Raw genomic sequence first — 19770 nt, 5'->3', positions numbered from 1 at the left:
TGAGGAACTTGAAATTCAGTTCCTCCACAAAATCAATCGATGCACTGGACAAAAACTGTAAAACTCAACTTTTTCAGAACTCTGGAAATTAGCCAATGACTTGCAAAAATTTGAGGAGCCTTTACACAGCTATATTATATTATAGATTAATTAGTTAACTTTTATTTTGTACCATTAGGGCCATCAGTGATGAGATAAAGGGGTTTTCAAATTTGCCACTTGGTAGTTAATTTTTATAATTCTATCACTACTATCTAAATTACAGTATATTTCCTCACAGAACACTATAATAAATTTGGGTTTTAATTTTTTTCAGTTTATTGCAAAAAATTTTAAAATGTTTTTGTAAACATTTGAAGATATTGAACTTTATGATTCCACTTTATCCACATGGGTATTTGTATACAGTTGTATAAAGGCCATTCCAAAAGTTATGTAATATGCATTGAATTGCAGCAAGTCACCAACCCAATCGTCAGGAGCAAAATTTCAGATTTTCAGTATCTTTGGAAGAAATTTTAGTTTGGTTAATTAAAATATTACGTTTGTTTATAACTCTTATTCTTCTTTCTTGTGGAGTTATAATGTTTTATGATGCTTGTCTTTCTGTGTAGAACTATATTCACATATCTTTCCAAGATGTAAAATGCTTTAGTAGTAAGCTGAGTTATTTTCTTTTTTAGATTCGTTTCTAGATTTTGCTTTTTTTTGTTATTATTGTTTAGTTTATATAACAAGCCATACAACAAGAATGTGACCTAAAGTGTGCATGCATTGCATTATATTTTTAAATTACCTCCTTGTAGTCTTATCAGAGATTTCCACTCCTGATTAACGTGGAACAAGAGAAACAGGACATACTTTGTCACTTGAAACAACCAAAACACCCAGATACAATATATGGAAGATGCTTTTCAAGATACGGCACTTTAGGCATTAAGACAGTTATTACCGAGACTTGGAAAACAAAAGAGGTAAGCCATATAATCACTCCAGTGTCCTGTCATAAGAAAATTTCTAGGTTGTGGCTCAGGTATGGGGAATTAAGGAGAAGCATGGTGGACTCACCAAATAAAGGAGAGAGTGTGATGATACTGGGGAGACCAAAAGGGCTAGAATTTGCAGAATGGTGTAGCAGAGAAGAGAGGGCTACACACAGAAAGAATTCTGGAAATCTGTAGATGGTCCCACTTCAAATATTTCAGAAGAGTAGTGTTCAGTGTAGATGTGTGAGGGGACTAACCAATGCCAGGGAAAGAATTATTGAAAGGAGAAGGGTCTTGTGCTCATGTAAGGATGAGACCTGTGCCTGTTCCCACCAGCCACAGAGGAAAAATACATAATTTACGGGAAAATGGGTTCAGCAATCCAAAATCTTGCCTCTGTAATGGGGAATAATTAACCCTAAATAGAGCAAAAATTAATTACAATATGTATGCAAAATGAAGAAATAATTTCCTCTGTATATGTTAAAAATAGTCTTACAAATTTGGCTTCTGAAGAAGATCCCATAATACATAGCATGCTTTCTCTAAAAACAAATAGGAAATCCAAAAATATTACAAAAACTATATTTTAAGGCACAGAGAACTTTGGAAATAATGACAATTAGAAGGAATAAAATTCCAAAAGGTGACAGCATTTCAGAGATAAGCTGAGATTCCACAGCAGAACTTTTTTCCTGAAAGTATTTGCTGCACTGTCTGATCTTGTAGCCACTAGCCATCTGCAGCAATTTTAATTTATATAAAAGTTAACTAAAATTAAATAAAGTTAACAATGTATATCTATAGTCCCACTGGTTACATTTCAAGTGTTCAATAGCCACATGTGGCTAATATAGTGGACATGACAAATCTTTCCATCATATACCCATCATAAGATGAAATTGAGAAAAATTACATGATCATCTCAATGGATGCAGAATAATTTTTAATAAACTTTAGCATGCATTATGATTAAAAAAAACATTCTAACAAACTGTCAGTCAGAGTTCTCCAGAGAAACAGAACCAATAGGAGATCTATCTATCATCTAGCTGATTATCATCTATCTATCTATCTAATATCTATCCATCTTTCTATCATTGAGAGAGATTAAATTCTTTTCAGGAATTGGTTCACATGATTGTGGAGGCTAGCAAGTTCAAAATCTATAGTGCAGGCCAGCAGACTGGAAACTCAGGCAAAACTTGACATTGCAGTCTTGAGTCCAAAATCTTTAGAGCAGACCGGCAGACAGGAAACTCAGGCAGGATTTCTCTGTTGCAGTCTTGAGGCATATTTCATTCTAGTCTAGGACACCTCAGCTTTTGCCCTTAAGGCCTTCAACTGATTAGAAGAAGTCATCTAGATTATCAAGAGTGACTTCTTTACTTCAAGGTAACGGATTGCAAATTATATCTGCACAAAAACACCTAGACTGGTGTGTCACCAAATAACTGGACATCATAGCCTAGCTGAGTTGCCACATACAATTAAACCATCACTGTCCACCTCTTGGCAATGTGGCATCCATACACATCTCCTTGAACCATACTTAATCTCCAAATAAAGACAATCACAATGTCACACATCCATCTAACGTGATACAATTATCACGTGTACAACTGAAAACGCACTAAACTTTTCTCCAAAAGGGGATTCAAAGTCCTTGGGTGATCTTCACTTTTCTTCTTGATATCCTCTAACTTAAATACTACAATGCAAAGTTAGCAATACTTAAATATTACGATGGAAAGTTAATACATTTTACATTATATAATAAGAAGATAAGAGAGGGAAAGCTATTACATTCACACATAGAACCGTATGCATACAAAATAAGGAAGAAATGCTTATAACAAGTAGGGTCCTTATTTCCACAAGTAGTCATGTTGTCATAGCTATTGTTTAAAACTACTTTTTTCCACTACTCCTTCCATATTCCTTTTACCTTCATCAACAACAATGACTATAGCTATGTTTTTCACTGAGGAAGAGGGACATGGAGAGACTCTCTCAACTCCTCCACAATGAGAGTCACTTTGGAAACAAACTGGGTCTTTTATTCAAGTAACCCCTGATGCAGCCATGCCTGCCTTTCTTGACTTGTATCCACAGATAAGTCACCCTATCCACTTGATTATTAAAATTGCTGAGGTCACTCTTTGGTGAGCATTCCCATGGAACACAAATATCTTTATGATTTTTGCCCATTTAGAGAGGACTATGGGCAAACCTCTTTCCCAGACATTACCATTTTTCCAATTACATTCTTTGCAATTCCCTGACCATTCAGCCTATCCACTGGCTACAGCCCATAAATTGATGCATAATCACATGTCTAGCCATTTCTCCTTCTATGCTAAATGAACAAGCATGTGCATTGCCTAAAATTCTGCCTCTGGGAGGATTTCCCTTCGTTACTGTCCTTCAGGGATGTCCCAGAAAGAGATTGTATTTTTGCAGCTGTCCACTTTTGGGTGGTACCTGCATGTCACACAGAATCATCTGTAAAATAGGTTCAGGTTTTCTCTTCCTCAGTTAATTGATCATTGAAACTCCCATTGAGGACATAGGTATGAGATTGGAGAGAGAATGTAATGTAGCAATAGTGGAAACGACGGGCATTAGGGCCACTTCACGTGACAAGTTTTCCTTCAGGGCCTGCAAATACCACTTTCATTTCATGATGGAGTGCTGCTGTGCACACCCAAATTTAAAGCTTAGTGGGTCAGACAACACCAGTACTTGATGGACGGCTTAGGTTGTATGGTAACTTCTTGGCCCATACTTAAGCATTCAGTTTTTACTAAGGCCAATTAGCAAGCCAAAAGTTGTTTCTCAAGTGATTCCAAGACCATTCAGTGGGGAAAGAATAGTATTTTCAACAAATAATGTGAGAACAAATGGATAAACACGTGCAAAAGAATGAAATTGGACCCATGCTTCTCACCATATACAAAAACTAATAAAAAATGTACCAGATACATAAATGTAAGTGCTAAATGTCTAAAATCCTTACCAGAAACATAAAGGTTATTCTTCATGACCTTGGATTTGTCAATAGATTCATAGATGGTATACCAAAAGCATAAGAAACAAAAAGGAAAAAATAAATTGGATTTCATCAAAATTAAAATGCTTCTATGCTTCAAAGGAGACTATCAACAAAGTGAGAAGAAAGCCTACAAAATAGGATACAATGTTTGCAGGTCATATATCTGATAAGGGATTTGTATCTTGAATATATAAAGAACTTTTGCAACTAAATAACAAAAAGACAATCCAATTAAAAAATACGCAAAGAACCTGAATAGATATTTTCCCAAAGAAGATATACAAATGGCCAATAAAAATTAGTTATCAGGTAAATGCAAATCAAAAGTACAATGAGCCAAAGACCTTAACATATCTCACTAAAGAAGATATACAGATGGCAAATAAGCATATGAAAAGTTACTGTACATCATATATCAAAGAGAAATGCAAATTCAAACAACAGTGAGATACCACTACACGTCTATTAGAACAGCCAAAATCCAGAATGCTGACAACACCAAGTACTGATGAGGATGTGGAACAACATGGAGTCTCATTCATTGCTCGTGGAAATGCAAACTAGGAGAGCCATTTTGGAAGACAGTTTGGCTATTGTTTTTCATCACAACCTCCATTGTTTTTGAGTGGACCCATAGACTTGAATTACTCCACGCTTTGTTGCAAATGAAGTCAGTTCCTTTGGAAAGTGATTCAGAGCTTTCTGTTTTATGGGCTCTCTCCCCAGGGAAATCCTCTGAGCCTTGGCTCTGGATTAGGGGATGGGTACAATGACAAGCTTCTCAGCTTTTCTAGCTGGAGCTCAAGCAAAGAGGGAACTAGCCTCAATGTTTCCTGATTTTCCTCTCCTCACATAGAACCTCCACCATGTGAGATGGAGCAAGGGCAATCAGGGGCCCAGTATTCTCAATAGCATTCCACCCAAAGTAGATCCTCTGTCTTGCAAGTGCAGGCTGGGTGGAAGAAGGGAGCACTGACTTCTCAGCTGAAGTTTCCTGGGACTTAGCCTTAGCAACACTTAGCTGGGATAAGGATGAAAAATGTTGATGTTCTGTCCCTCCTGGGAAGATGGCCCTCTAACTGAGATCTGTGGTTAGAGGGATCAACGTGTTCTTGCCTGCACCATTCAGGAATGGAGATTCCATCTTGCTGAGCTGGGAAGTAGGAAGGAGATAGCAGGTCTTAGATGAAATATTACAGATTCTTTCTGTTCTTACCAAGTTTTAGTGGATAATCTTGAATAAATATTTCTTCCTTTGTTGTATGCCCTGATGACCATTTCTAAGGACTCAAAATGTTTGATTTTTCAAAAAATAATTTCCATCAGTTTTCCTAGGGAGTCTTAACAAAGACCCCCATGCTTTCATGCCAGAAGTGGAACTCTTGGTGCCAATTTTTAATGGAAATTTGGCAACATCTATCAGAAATTTATGAATGTAAACACTTTATTGCTACATTTCTACCATTTGGATACATGTGATACATTTTTATTGTGGTATTGTTTATAGTAACCAAATATGGAAACAAACTAAATAGTATCAATAAGGGAATGGTTAATATATTTCATATATTTTAGTATATTTAGCATATTAAATATAATATTATACTTTCATACAATGAAGAACTATTACTTCTCCATTAAAAATATATCATTATATACCATTTGATAAAGACCTCTGATATATTATAACCTAAAGAAAGTACATTGCAGAAGAATATATAGAATTATTACATCTGTGTGAGTGTTTCAAAAATACAAATATACATATACAATATAAATATACATAACAGTATATAAAACATGCAGTTATGCACTTTTTTTCAGTAATGATACACATAAATAATTAATGTTACCTATGGGAAGAGGGCCAGAATTGGTCATGGTAGTTTTACTTTGAATGTCTCTTGTTTCTATAGTATGACTTTTTAAACTATGTTTATCTCTTACTTTTATTTCTAACATAAAATTTGTAGTTATGTAAAGATTATCCATTATAAACAAGATGGTTATTTCTGTAACTCAAATGTGACAACTCTCTATGCATTATAGGAATATTTAATCTTTGGATTTCAAACATTGGATATTTATCCAAAGATAAGGTAACTTCAGAAAACACAATGTTGATGCCACTCTTTATGTTACACACAGACATTGAAATTTGTTCTTATTAGCTTTAAACTATGTCAGGGTACAGGGCCTTGAACCAGTCTCTGGCACTTGCCCAGTCTCTGGGAAAACAGAAACATTAGTCACAAGGGAGGAAAAACAGAAGATTATTGGGAACTGAGACCAGACCTTGAAGGCCCACCTGGAGACCAGATGTCTGAAAAAAACATGTTTGAAAAATAGTTTCATGCATGCCTGCACGTACTCCCCCTATATAACTGGCCTGTAGTCTTTGTTCTGGGAAGATGAATTTTTGAGGATGTTAGTCTGCCGTCTTCCATCTTTGCTGGCAAAAATGAGGAAACCCTTTCTATTCCACCAACTTGCCTCCTGACTTTCTGGTTAATCTCACAGTGAGCAGAACGAGCCCATTGCTCAGTAACAATTTGGGTGACTCTACCAGCACACACCTTTACTTGTGGCCAACAGATCTCGAGGAAGTCTCAGCTTTGGCCTGAGAACTTTGCTTCCAGGAGACGGTCCCTCTGTGCCCTCTTTGAGCTCCAGCTGCCTTCATCACTTCTTCGGTGGAATTAGAAATGGAGAATGGGAACAGCAGATCCGCATCTGAGCTAGGGTAAGTCGCCTCGGCCAGGCCTGCCATGAACTCCCTGTCTCTTGCAGGGGAAATCCCAGAGGGATATACCTGTCTGAGTCTGAGCACTGAATAACAAGAGACAGAGTTGTAGGACTCCTGGAATCTGTGGGGTACACCTGTCTGTTCTGCTTGGGATCCCATCTGAGTATCAGTTCTGTTTGGGATCCCCTCTGAGCGTCTGAGCATCCATGCTCCTGTGTGTAACTCGAAGACGGGAGGCTCCATCTGTTTCCAAAAAAAGCACTCTGGACCACCTTTCATCTAAGTGGTCTGATTAAAGCTATAAGTCCATGTCAAAGAGAAAAATGGTTTGCTACTGTAACCCTGCAGGGCCACGATATTCTCCGGAATCCAAGGAAAAGTCCCCTCCAAATGGGTCTTTGAGTTTACTTTGAGTATACTATTTTACAGTTGGAATTATTTCATAAAAAAAGCTTGGAAGGATGATGAAATACTTTATGTTCAAGCTTTTGTGTTATTTTTATCAAGATGATCAAAGAGAGAGAAAGAACTTAGTGATGGCAGTGAGGAATAGGTCACCAGGAAAAGGCTCCTCTGTACAAGAGGATAGGGCCAACACAGAAGAGGATGATCTCATGATATTGCAAACACTCAACCCACTAGCAGGAGGACAAAGGCTGCAGGCAGCACCTCCTGTGGCCCCTCCTGTACCTTCCCCTGCTTTGGGAGTGTCAGATTCGGGAAACAGTAGCCAGTTGATTTCATCTTCCCGTACAAAGCAAGGCATACAGTTTGGCCAGGGAGACATCTCTGGGGCTGAGCAATTTGCCTTGTGACAGCACCCTGTGTGTGTAAATGGACAAGGCCAACTGGCTAGTTTTATTTGGATGCGTAATCCTTTTTCCACCTCTGATTTGTTTAACTGGAAAAACAATAATCCACTTTATCGAGAGGACCCCTCCCAAATGACTGAATTGTTTTCTTCAAGTTTTACAATTTATCACTCATCCTGGGTAGATTTACATATTCTCATGAACATCTTCTTGATAGGATATGAAAAATGAATGGTTATTGATAAGGCTCGTGAGGAAGCTCATAGGCTCCATCCAGCAGATCCAAATGGTACACCAGATGCTAATGCCGCTGTACCTATTGCTGAGCCTGCCTGGGACCCAAATGATGTAACAGGGAGAGTTAGACTCGATCATTACAAAAGATGTATTCTGACAGGCCTGAAAAATGGGGTCCCCAAACAAAAAAGCCTAAACAAGATAAAAGGAATACAACAGAAGCCAGATGAGGATCCTTCTGAGTTTCTAGAGAGACTATATCAAGCATACCAGCAGTACATAGACACCCACCCAAAGGCTCCTGAAAACCTCCGAATGGTAAATGTGACTTTCATAGAGCAGAGTATGCCTGATATCAGAAGAAAATTGCAGAACCCTAGGAATGAACCCTTCCCAGTTGGATGATATAACCTTTAAAGTGTACAATAACTTGGAACAGAAGACCAAGCAGGAAGATGCCAAGAGGAGTGCTACCCTCCTCGTGGCAGCCCTGAGTTCTCACCCTGTTGGAGAAAGAAAGGGAAGGGGATGCCATGAGGGCAGGACTAAGCAGCCTCTTGGCAAAAATCAGTGTGCCTACTGTAAGGAAAAGGGGCATTGGTAAAACACCTGCCCTAAGAAAGAAAAAGGAAGAAGACATGAGAAGTTGGCTGCTCAGGTGGTTGAAAGAGACAACTGTTCAGATGAAGACTGATCGGGCCCAGGGGCTCCAGAGACTTTGGGTCATCCAATTCTAGTGTCCCCACAGGAGCCTTGAGTAAAACTGACAGTGGGGAACGACCTGGTTGACTTTCCGGTGGATAACAGAGCCACATATTCAGTGTTAAATATTAAATTAACTAAAAGAACATCTAAGGTGACCCCAGTTACCGGGTTGTCCTCTCTCCTTCCAGATGGCACTGTGGACAACAAGGATATCAAATACACTTTGAAAATTTTACAGCTGCTCGAAGCAGTCCATTGCCTTTCTAAAGTGGCCGTTATACACTGTCCTGGCCATCAAAAGGGGGAAGCCCCTCCGGCGAGAGGAAACAGATTGGCCACCGAGCTGCATATGGGCAGCCCGGGGAGATATTGTGACTTTTTTTGGTTCTTTACTCCCTCAAATTGACATATCAAAATACAAACCTGTTTATTCCCCCCAGGACGTGCAGCGAGCAGAGGAATGGCGATTTTCACAGGAGCGTCCTTTGAGGTGGAAATATAACCAACAGGGACGGATTTTGATCCCTGAAAAATTATTGTACCCCATCCTTAGGCACCTGCATGAAAGCACTCATTACAGGCAGAATGCCACTATACAAGGGGCTAAAAAATATCTGACAAGGCTGCACTTGCAAATGACCATAGAACAAGTACTAAAGGGCTGCCATCTTTGTGGCCGGAATAACCAGAAACCAGTGTGAGCACCAAATCCTATGGGAGTCCAAAACCTAGCCAATGGCTGACTGAAGACCGGCAGCTGGACTTTACTCAGAGGCCATGTGTGCCTGGAAATTTTAAATACTTCCCTTTCTTTATAGATACATTTTCAGGGTGGGTTGAAGCTTTCTCAACCCAGGCCGAGAAAGCCTCGGATGTAGTTAGGGCTCTTTCAAAGGACATAGTACCTAGGTTGGGCTATCCAATACCTTGCAGAGTGACAGTGGGCCAACCTTCATAGCTAAGATTACACGTCAGGTGTACCAGATTCTCAAGATACAATGAAATCTTCACACTGCCTGGAGACCTCAATCCACTGGACAGGCTGAGAAAATGAATAGCACCCTAAAGAAGACAACAGATAAAATGTGCCAGGAGACACATTTAACATGGATGGATGAAGTACTGTCTCTCGTCCTGCTCTGGGTCTGGATGGCTCCCCAAAGTGGGCTTGGGTTAAGCCCCTATGAAATGTTATATGGTCCACCGTTCTTAGCATCCACCATGCCCTCTGTTTCCCCCGCTGTTTTACAAGATGTGCTAATGAGATTGTATTTCAAGTCACTTAATTCTGTTCTAACCATAGTACATGAGTATGTTTCTTCTAGGTTGAAACATGCTCCGGATATAACCATACACTCCTTCAAACCCGGAGATCAGGTGCATCTAAACATGTGGAGGGAACAAGGATCAGAGAATAAACTATCGGCTAATGGAGTGGACCCTATGAAGTGCTGCCGACTACACACACTGCTGTCCACTCGGCTGGAGTGAAGCTGTGGGTACATCATTCCCAGGTCAATACAGCACCCGCCTCGCAGGAAAGCAATCTTTCTGATATTAACGATAATTGGAACATTGAGCCTTTAAAAGATATAAAATATGTCTTTAAGAGGAGCATTGAAACTAGAGATTCACTTCCTCTTTACCATGACTTGCGTGGCTTGGCTGGTTAGAATAACTCAAAACTTGGCCTCCACTACCAAAGTAACCAATTGCTGGATTTGTCGCTCCAAACCTCACTCGGTGAATGACCATGCGAACCCACTAGTATGCCCTGTATGTGATCTCTGGCCCCCAAACTTCCCTGGTTTCTGCAGACAGGATCCTACTGAGAAACCAAAAATTACGTACCATGTTAGAATTGCTCACTTCTCTTCTGAGATGACACATACTCCTTCATATTTTTCTATCTCTGCGAGGCTAGATGCAGATGAAACAAAATACATCATGACCCCAATACAAGGAAAAATGTCGCCCTTTTCCAGTCAGGAACCTGTCATTATACCCATAACATATGATTCAATAGACTTCACAGGCAACACTTGGGGAGAAATAGTGGCCATTTGGATTAGTGAAATAAACAGCCATATGTATTGCATTCCTGAGGGATATATATGCCTATGCAGCAATGACAGGGTGCCTTGGACATAAAATTGCCTATGGAACATCACAGATCCAGGACAATGTGTACTGGGTACCTTAATAACTCCTTTCACTCTTCATCCAGCAAATGAAACAAAATATTGTACCAGTTCTTTAAAGTTATTCTCCAGACTAACGCGAGATCCTCCTGGAGGGATGCAGGATGGGGATACATATTTCTTTGGTTGTAGCCTGCTCCCTTGGTGTGGAGTTGCAGCCAACCAACGTATTCTAAGAAATCTTTCTCACATCCTTGTGATCATAGCAAACGAAATTGCTAAGTCTCTCACTAACCTACAGACATCTCTAAACTCCCTGGCAAAAGTGATGTTAGATAATAGAATTGCCTTAGACTATGTTTTGGCTGAACAAGGGGGTGTCTGTGTAATTTCCAATACATCCTGCTCTTTGTACATCAATACCTCTGCACAGGTGGAAACCTGTATTAATAAAATCAGAAAACAGGCTACTTGGCTTCAACAGACACTGGAGCATCAAACCCCATTCTTGCCAGGATTAGGAGAGTGGTTTATTGACCTATTTTCTTGGATACCTAATGGAATTAAATCTATACTATTAGTCTTAATTAAAGGAAGACTAACTTTCTTACTAATCTGTTCAATATTACTCCTCATAATTAAATTAGGAATTAAATGTATTTCTAAATTAACCTCCAAACTGTCTGCATCAGTGATTTGACAACTCCCTCTTCAGAGTCAGAGCGGCCCTCCAGCCCATTTTAATACACAGGTGAATCTTTTTCAGTCAATGGTCTCCTTATGTTGTCCTCAAACAGGAGGAAGTAGGCAAACAGAAAACGATGACCCCGTTTCCTTCACCAGCATATAGTAATGAACTGACAGTAGGGAGTTGCTGATGCCACTCACATCAGTAAAACAAGTTAAACGATAGTCTTTATGTTACACACAGACATTAAACTTTGTTCTTATTATCTTTAAGCTAAGTCAGGGCACAGGGCCTTGAACCAGTCTCTGGCACTTGTCCAGTCTCTGGGAAAACAGAAACATTAGTCACAAGGGAGGAAAAACAGAAGATTATTGGGAACTGAGACCAGGCTTTGAAGGCCCACCTGGAGACCAGATGTCTGAAAAAAACGTGTTTGAAAAATAGTTTCATGCATGCCTGCACGTACTCTCCCTATATAACTGGCCTGTAGTCTTTGCTCTGGGAAGATGGGTTTTTGAGGATGTTAGTCTGCCATCTTCCTTCTTTGCTGGAAAAAAATGAATAAATCCTTTCTATTCCACCAACTTACCTCCTGACTTTTTGGCTAGTCTCTCATGGAGGAGAACAAGCCCGTTGTTCGGTAACAATAATATATCTAGAACACACAAGACAACGTAGTTTATAAACTTGTCATTTTTTATCACATCTACTTCCTTTTATCACTCATTTTGAAATATCACTGTAATATCACCTTACTAGATGTCTTATCATATGTATGTTTCATATGTTTTCACTGATTTTTAACCCAGGAATAATGTGAGTGCAAAACTCTTCAGTTTCCTTAGGTCACACCATAAAAATTTGGAAGACTTTCAGGAGAAGGATGATAATGCATTTATGTTCCAGCCACATTATAAATGAAACATTTCTGGGAGAAAAATGAGAGTATCTTATGTAGACATATTTAGGCTTAAAAGAAGTTAGAGGACCCCTACTCCAAGTAAAGCAAATGAGAGAAGCTGGATATACTGTTATAAGGTGATTGTTTCATGCTGTCTCAGTGACTTTCCACAGCAAATTATGCACCTGCACACTTGCTGTTAGATTTTGAGAACTTTCACTTTTGGGGGCTATGGTAAATATGATAGAGTAAGAAATACAGATCTCAAGAAGTACATGATGCTATGATTGCGGTTGAGTTGTTCATGGAAAGCTCAGTACAGTCTCTTCCTTAGAGCCAAAAAAGAATTTATTTGGTTCAAATTAGCTGATCTCTGCTACATAATAAAGGAAAAAAAATCAAAGTAATGTCAGAGCTACTGTCCTTTATTAAAACGGAACTTAAACAAAACTTGCAATAAGAGGAGATGCTGTTTTCTTGTAATGAATTGAGGAGTCTAATTCTGTTCTTGAGGAGTCTGAAGATTGACAGTATATAAATAAGATGTGAAGTCATATTACTTATTCAGGAATAAACCTTTTTGCTGTGGTCAAAATTAGATGTAAATTTTAGTAGATACAGTAAGAAGATTAAGATATATTTCTTTTTACCTGTTGAAATATTATTTTTCCTTATTGTTAAAGAAATGCCTTCTTAGATTCAAACTATCCAGGCTGTTTCTGTTGCACTGAATGTTTTACTAAGCTTAAAAAGGCATATGTGAAAGGATACATTATCAATAGGATTTCAATAAAGTCACCTTGATTGAAACCAAACACTTCTTCTCATGTTTTGCAAGTGCACACATAGGGATTTCAATAGATCTCAATCCATGGTAACCTCCCAAAATAGCTCATGCATAGTTTTTCAATAATTAATATGAGTAAAGAGCTAGTGCTAATGACCATTTCTGAAATTATTTCTAGAGGATTTAGCGTGGCGGAATCAGAATTTGCCACCCCAAAATGTGTCTCTGGCTTTATTATTTTTAAGAACAAAAGACTCTGAAAGAAATTTTGACTTTCCCCTTAACTGCCTAAAATAATTTCCAGGAAGGAGCTAATGCCATAAGGTAACTATAGTATAATATAATCTAGGTATGGTAGACAGGAAGTCACTAGCAAGCCCATTTTTATCAAAGTTCTCTCTTGGGTCTCATTGACTATAGATGGTCCAGCAAACATTTGTTTATCAAATATTTACTTTTCCATCTCCATGTAAATTGCCTTCCTCCCCTTTGAAGTCTCAAACCACTAACCCCAACATCCTCCTTTGTCCTAGCTGAAGATAGTATTTAGGGTAGTGGCTTCTTCCATTTGGGCAGGTTACTCAGTTTTCCTGGATTTCTCCCATGTATACACATTATTAGACTCTGTTTGATTTTTCTCCTGTTATTCTGTCTCATATCAGTTTAACTCTTAGACCAGTCAGAACGACCTAGAGGGTAGAGGAATAGTTCTTCCTCCTCGACAGTAGAACTTTGTCCACTTCATTGATACAGCATCATTACAAGTGGCACTTGGAAATCAATAGACAGGCTGGAAAATATAATAAAGTATCTCTTTTCTTTCTCATAAGAGAGTTCAACATAAAATTTCATCTGCAAAATCCAGGTTCACCAGAAAAATATAAATCTGAAAATAGAAATATTTTAAATATGCAAAGAATTTTATGGTTTTGCAGCTTTTAAGTATGTCGGTGTTATATAGTCTGTGGAGAAACCTTTATTCATTTGAATTAAATAGCAGGAGGTTGGTACAGGAGCATGGAAGGTCTAAATTATGGTCTCCTCTGAAAGATAAAAAATTATTAGGTGCAAATCTTATGATTCTTTTGTTTCCAGCAGCTAGCATAGTGCTTTGCCTACAAGAAGTGCCATAAACATTTGGTGATTTTGAACTGGGTTACTCATTATTAATCTGCTTAAACTAATAAGTAAGAATAACTTAAAATTATATATACAAAAATATGTCAATAAATAGATGCTTCAAAACTTCCTAAGAGGGGTTGAATAGCGTATTCTCTTAAGTACGTCGTATACATATCACTTTCAATTTTGGTTTCTCTCCTGATTTGTATGTTTGCCACTGAATGAAGACTGTTTCATGCAAAATTAAATCAGTATGCTTCTTGAGTAAATTAATACAGCTTCTAAAAATATTCTATCCACAATGATGAGATTTTAAGGTCAAAACAAATAAAAGAAAACTAGGAATGTATATACATATGTGAGATGTGTGTGTGCATGAGTATATATATTTCAATACCATTAAAAAAACATATTACATATTTGTTCCTCCTGAAGGAAGCACTTGGGAGAATCACTGACTAATAGGGTTCTTTCATTGGAATGAGAGTAATAGCATTGAATATATTTCTTGTTGATATAATAAAGAATATTACTGCTGTTGAATATTTTGATTAATAATGCTTGGAAAAATATACACATTTTGTTAACATAGTTTACTTCTTAATCAGCAGTCTTGGCTTGGAATTACATTGATTTGATATTCTGTACAGTAATCTTGTCAGTTTCCAATGCTTTACTATCAAGGACAATACTGCTGTCTTTGACATACAGTAGATAGCTTTCAGCACAGGACTGAAGTACTGAGGAATTCAGGATTTATTTCTAGCTCATCACTGATTTTTTTCCAGTAAATTTGACATGGACCTTCTTCTAGGTTCTTTGTCTAATTATCTGTGAAAGAAACTCAAGCTAAATGGTAGGGTCTTGGCATGACACTATAGTTTTTTTTAATTTACATGTCTGAAAAATAATTCTTTGGCTTTTATTTAAATCAGTAAATGCAATATTTTTAAGAGTATTATCATCTCTCTCATGGTAAAATAAGCTTTTTTCAAAATTTTTTTCTAATATTAGCATTACAGTTTTAGGCATTAATGATGCGGACTTCAGAGTCAGAGGGTCCCAATTTCAAATCCTGACTCCATCAGACTGTGTGAACTAGAACAAATATTTTAACTTCCCATTACCTCTGTTTTTACATATGTAAAATGTAAGCTCATAGGGCTGTTGTGATGATTAAAGGAAATGACACCCGTTAAACAATAAATGCCATGCCACACAAGTTCTTAAGTATTCATTAATTTTTAATTACCATTATTATTATTATTGATAGGATAAATGGAAATTATTTTATTTTATAAGAATGTTATTTCTGACTCTAAAACATGGGGGTTTAGGGAAGAAAGATAAACAGAGAACTAGATTTAGATGAAGAACATATTTTTGACAAATGACTGTTAAGCTATGCTCATTCTTGATGAGTGATAGGGTTATTTGTGGAACTTGCAGTTGATTGATGCAGTATTTATTTCTAAATACCATTATCCTGTCAGGCTGTCTTGTTAGTGACATTTAACACATGGCTTATAAAGAAGAATGTATTGAACAATATTTAATGAATAATAATACTTATAGAATAGTTCTTGTCACTCCAAAATATCCATTAAAAATAGGCAGAAGCAATGGAACGTAAGCAATGTAATGTATAAGTGGCTATAAGGAAGACCTGATGAAGCAATCACAGATTCACAAACCAACTACCAACTGATCCATTTATTCTGGGCATCATTTTGGCCAGGGATTAGTCATAACTAGATTGCATCAAATATTTGATCCACTGCTTTCATATTGACCAGTATAATAATTTTAAAATGACAGTCTTAAATCAATCTATAAGTAATAAATCATCCTGCGTGTACAAATCAGGAAGATATTGATATCTGTGATCCTGTAACTCTTAATGCACATGTGTTCACTTGGTTTGTTTGCTACTCACAACCCCTATGTAAATCCCACTATTACTTTTCGAGGGTGGAAGAAAACTCTTGTACTCATTATATAATAAAAGCTCAATGAATGTTTATTTGATTAACGGGTTTGTACTGTTAGTTGCAAATAAATAAAACCAATCAAGGAGAGAAAGGAATTTACTAAAGAACATTATGTAACTTCATAGAATCTCCAAGAAGTCAGTAGAAGCATATTTGGAGGCTATGCAAACAGGAACAATCTCCAAAATGATACCGTTGAGCTGATCTGGTGAAGATATGCTGCTACCATGATGCTCCAGAGACTAACGGGCTATGGATATTAGGGCTAGAACCTCTGAAGCTAGAAACTGGTTGCAGATATCACTACCCAAGCCTTAACAGAATCTGTTTGCTGCTTGCTCTTCATGTCATTAGCTTCTTATGCAAAATACGATGCAGTTTTGGTCCTATGTCTGTGCCCTAACTGAAAGGGAGCCTCAGAAATCTAGGCATTGCCTTCCATGGTGGGAGGTGTTTTCTGCTTTATTAGATAAGAAATTTCCAAAACATACAAAAGATATTCACAGATGTTCAGTAGCTAAAACTAATTATATAAAACTAATATAGCCATCAATTTGTTCTTTCTGGATTTTGCAGTCATCAGCATTGGGTACTGATCAGGATACATAAGGCAGCCAAAATGAACTATTGTCAATACTGCATTGCTGTCAATCTGTTTGGGTAAAAGGATAGCATAAGGGCTAAGATTCATAGGTTTAAGGGACATCTAGGAAGACTAACTTTGTCTTTATCTGAGTTTGAACTTTTAAAACATTATTTTTTTCATAGTGCATTTCAGAAGCAAGTTTTTTTAGTGTTACCAGATAGGAAATACAATGGTTGAGGGAGGTCTCTAAGAACTGAATTCTTGACTTTTTATGCCTGGTGTATTTTGCACTACTGGTTTATAAAGAAATTTTTTTTTTTTTAGATTTTTTTTTCTTTTTCTCCCTAAAGCCCACCGGTACATAGTTGTGTGTTCTTCGTTGTGGGTACTTCTAGTTCTGGCATGTGGGACGCTGCCTCAGCGTGGTCTGATGAGCAGTGCCATGTCCGCGCTCAGGACTCGAAGCAACGAAACACTGGGCCACCTGCAGTGGCGTGTGCGAACTTAACCACTCAGCCACGGGGCCAGCCCCATCAAGAAATTTTTAATGTATTCTGGCTACTTGCCAGAGACAGGACTAGGAAAGAATTTCATTACATGGAAAGTTTGAACAGCACATTTTTAAAACAATATTTTATTGTCATTGATGTCCTTTTCTCTCTTCTCATTATCACACTTTTGTGTTTTCATTCAATGCTAAAGGTCCTGCAGGCTAATTAAATGATGGCTAGTGTAGTTCCTATCCATCTTCTTCTGGAAATAGAAGAGACCTAAGCCATTTCTTTTTCATCTTTTTTCTATTTTCCTATTTGACATGCTAAAACAAGTGAAATTGAGACTGTCTAATGTACCCAATGTCCATGCCATTACCAGTCTTTGAACATCTTTAAAGATATGGCCTCCTAGTTGGCAGATTGTGCAAACTTAGTTTTATTAAAAGAGTTAACGCTTTTATAACTGAATTCCTAGCTTATTTCTTTTTAATCTATTACCAAGATAAAATTTATGAGTGAGTTAACCATGCTGCTATGGTAACAGCAAGGAATGCCTCAACAACTTCTGCTCAGCTAAGCGTGTGCAGAGGGAATAGCTGTCACGGTGTTAACACTACCCAGAATAGTCCAGAAAGGAGTTTTAATCTTTCTCTTATTATATAGTCTACAGCAGAAAACTGCAATGTCATAATTCTTTCTGAAGTCCATGGAGAACTCTTTGCATTAGCTATTCTGCTTTAATTCCTAAGGAGCATCTTGTTTTTGTGTACTGGGAAAACTTTGTGCCTCAAATAAATTGTACATGTGATAGAAAATGATTACATTTGAAGTCTAGCCAATTGAAGTAGAACCACAATAAAATAAACACACACACACACCCGCTTAACGTACATAGAAAGAAAGAGAATAGTGAAGAGATGTAGTAGCAAGGGAAAAAAAATGAAAATATTATGAGAGTTTTAAAAAGTGTATATTTCTAAAGTAGTCTGTCAATTCAGAGGTATTTTCCAGAGTTGTGTGCACTGGTAATAAAAAGTCGGTACAAGAAAGAAGAGAGCTGTAGCAGATTCCAAAATATGTCACCTTCTTCCATCGATGATACAAAGTAGTTTATCATTTGTATGAAAGAATACATTGGTCACACGCTAGGTATCTCTAGATATTTCTCAGCCTGTTTTATTTTATACCAAATGGACATTCATCATGCCCGGGTAGAAGGCATCTCAGTTAATGCCGTTTCTGAAGGACTTCGTGTTGAATAGTTTGCATCCTGTCCTAATTAGTAGAGTACCAAGACATTCCGAACTCATAAAAATCTGATATTGTTTTAATCCTGTTGTTGGGCAATTTAGCATTCTGTGAAAAAATAAGTGTGGGTTAAGAAAAGTTGTTATATTATAAAAAATAAGAAATAGATTTCACTTAAGGTTCACTGTCAGCAAGACACCGTACTTACAAATTATAAAAATCCTCTTTTAACAAATAAAGAAAAAATCTTATAAAAATTATTCAGTTTTAATTCTTTATAGAATCTTTTCTGTCAATAGTTGACAATTAGACATGACTTGGACATATCTCTATAAAAAGATTTCAATCATTTACCCATTGCACAAATAGTTATAACGTGCTCACTTTGTGGAAAGCATTATGGTAGACAACGGCCTGGAGCTAATACTTGATTTTAACAACAGTCATATAGCAATATACAAAGGATGGCTTCAAACGCTTTTCACTCTTTTTACTTCTTACTGAGTAAAAAGAGTTTGAAGCCATTCTTTGTATGTTGTCTATCGGTATAGATGGGAAGATGTCTATCAGTACAGATGGGAAGTATATATGTCTGTCAGTATAGATGGGAAGATAAGAGAGCATGAAATACTCACTGACCAGTATTCCAACAAAGTAATGCTGCCAAGAAAAGACTCCTCAAAAAGGTGCAAGTTAGAAGAAAAAACTTTAGGAAACACCTCAACGAAAGTGGTGTAAATAAGATGACCATAAAGAATGTTTAACAATTTATTATAATCATTTTGCATCATATTGTTTTATTCTCTTTTCTTTTTGAAACGTACTGTGAAATGGTCTAAATATATGAAAGGAGGTATAAATAATAACATAAAGAACACCTTTGCATACAAAACTCAGTTTAAGAAATTAAACTTCACCATGTTCTTGAAGTTTATAGTGCAAATTTCCTGCTTGTCACCTTCTCTCCTTCCTAGACATAATGGTTATAACTTGATCATTACCATGATCATTTCTTTATTCATATTTCATTGTACTTATATGTGTCCCTAAACAATAAGTAGCATATTTTTCATGCTTTAAAAAATTTATGTGTAAAACGGCATCTGTATTTTTCTGCAATATGTTTTAAAATTCAGAATGATGTTTGTGAACGTTGTCTCCATTTATAGGTATGGCAGTAGTTCATTCACTTTCACTGTTGAATAGAATTAAATTTTATAACTGTATTAGAATTTGATTCTTTCTCTATTAATGTAAATTCAGGTCATTTT

This window comes from Equus caballus, chromosome X (assembly GCF_041296265.1).
Source record: "Equus caballus isolate H_3958 breed thoroughbred chromosome X, TB-T2T, whole genome shotgun sequence".
NCBI classification, from domain to species: domain Eukaryota; kingdom Metazoa; phylum Chordata; class Mammalia; order Perissodactyla; family Equidae; genus Equus; species Equus caballus.
Note: the sequence above shows the minus strand (reverse complement) of the source record.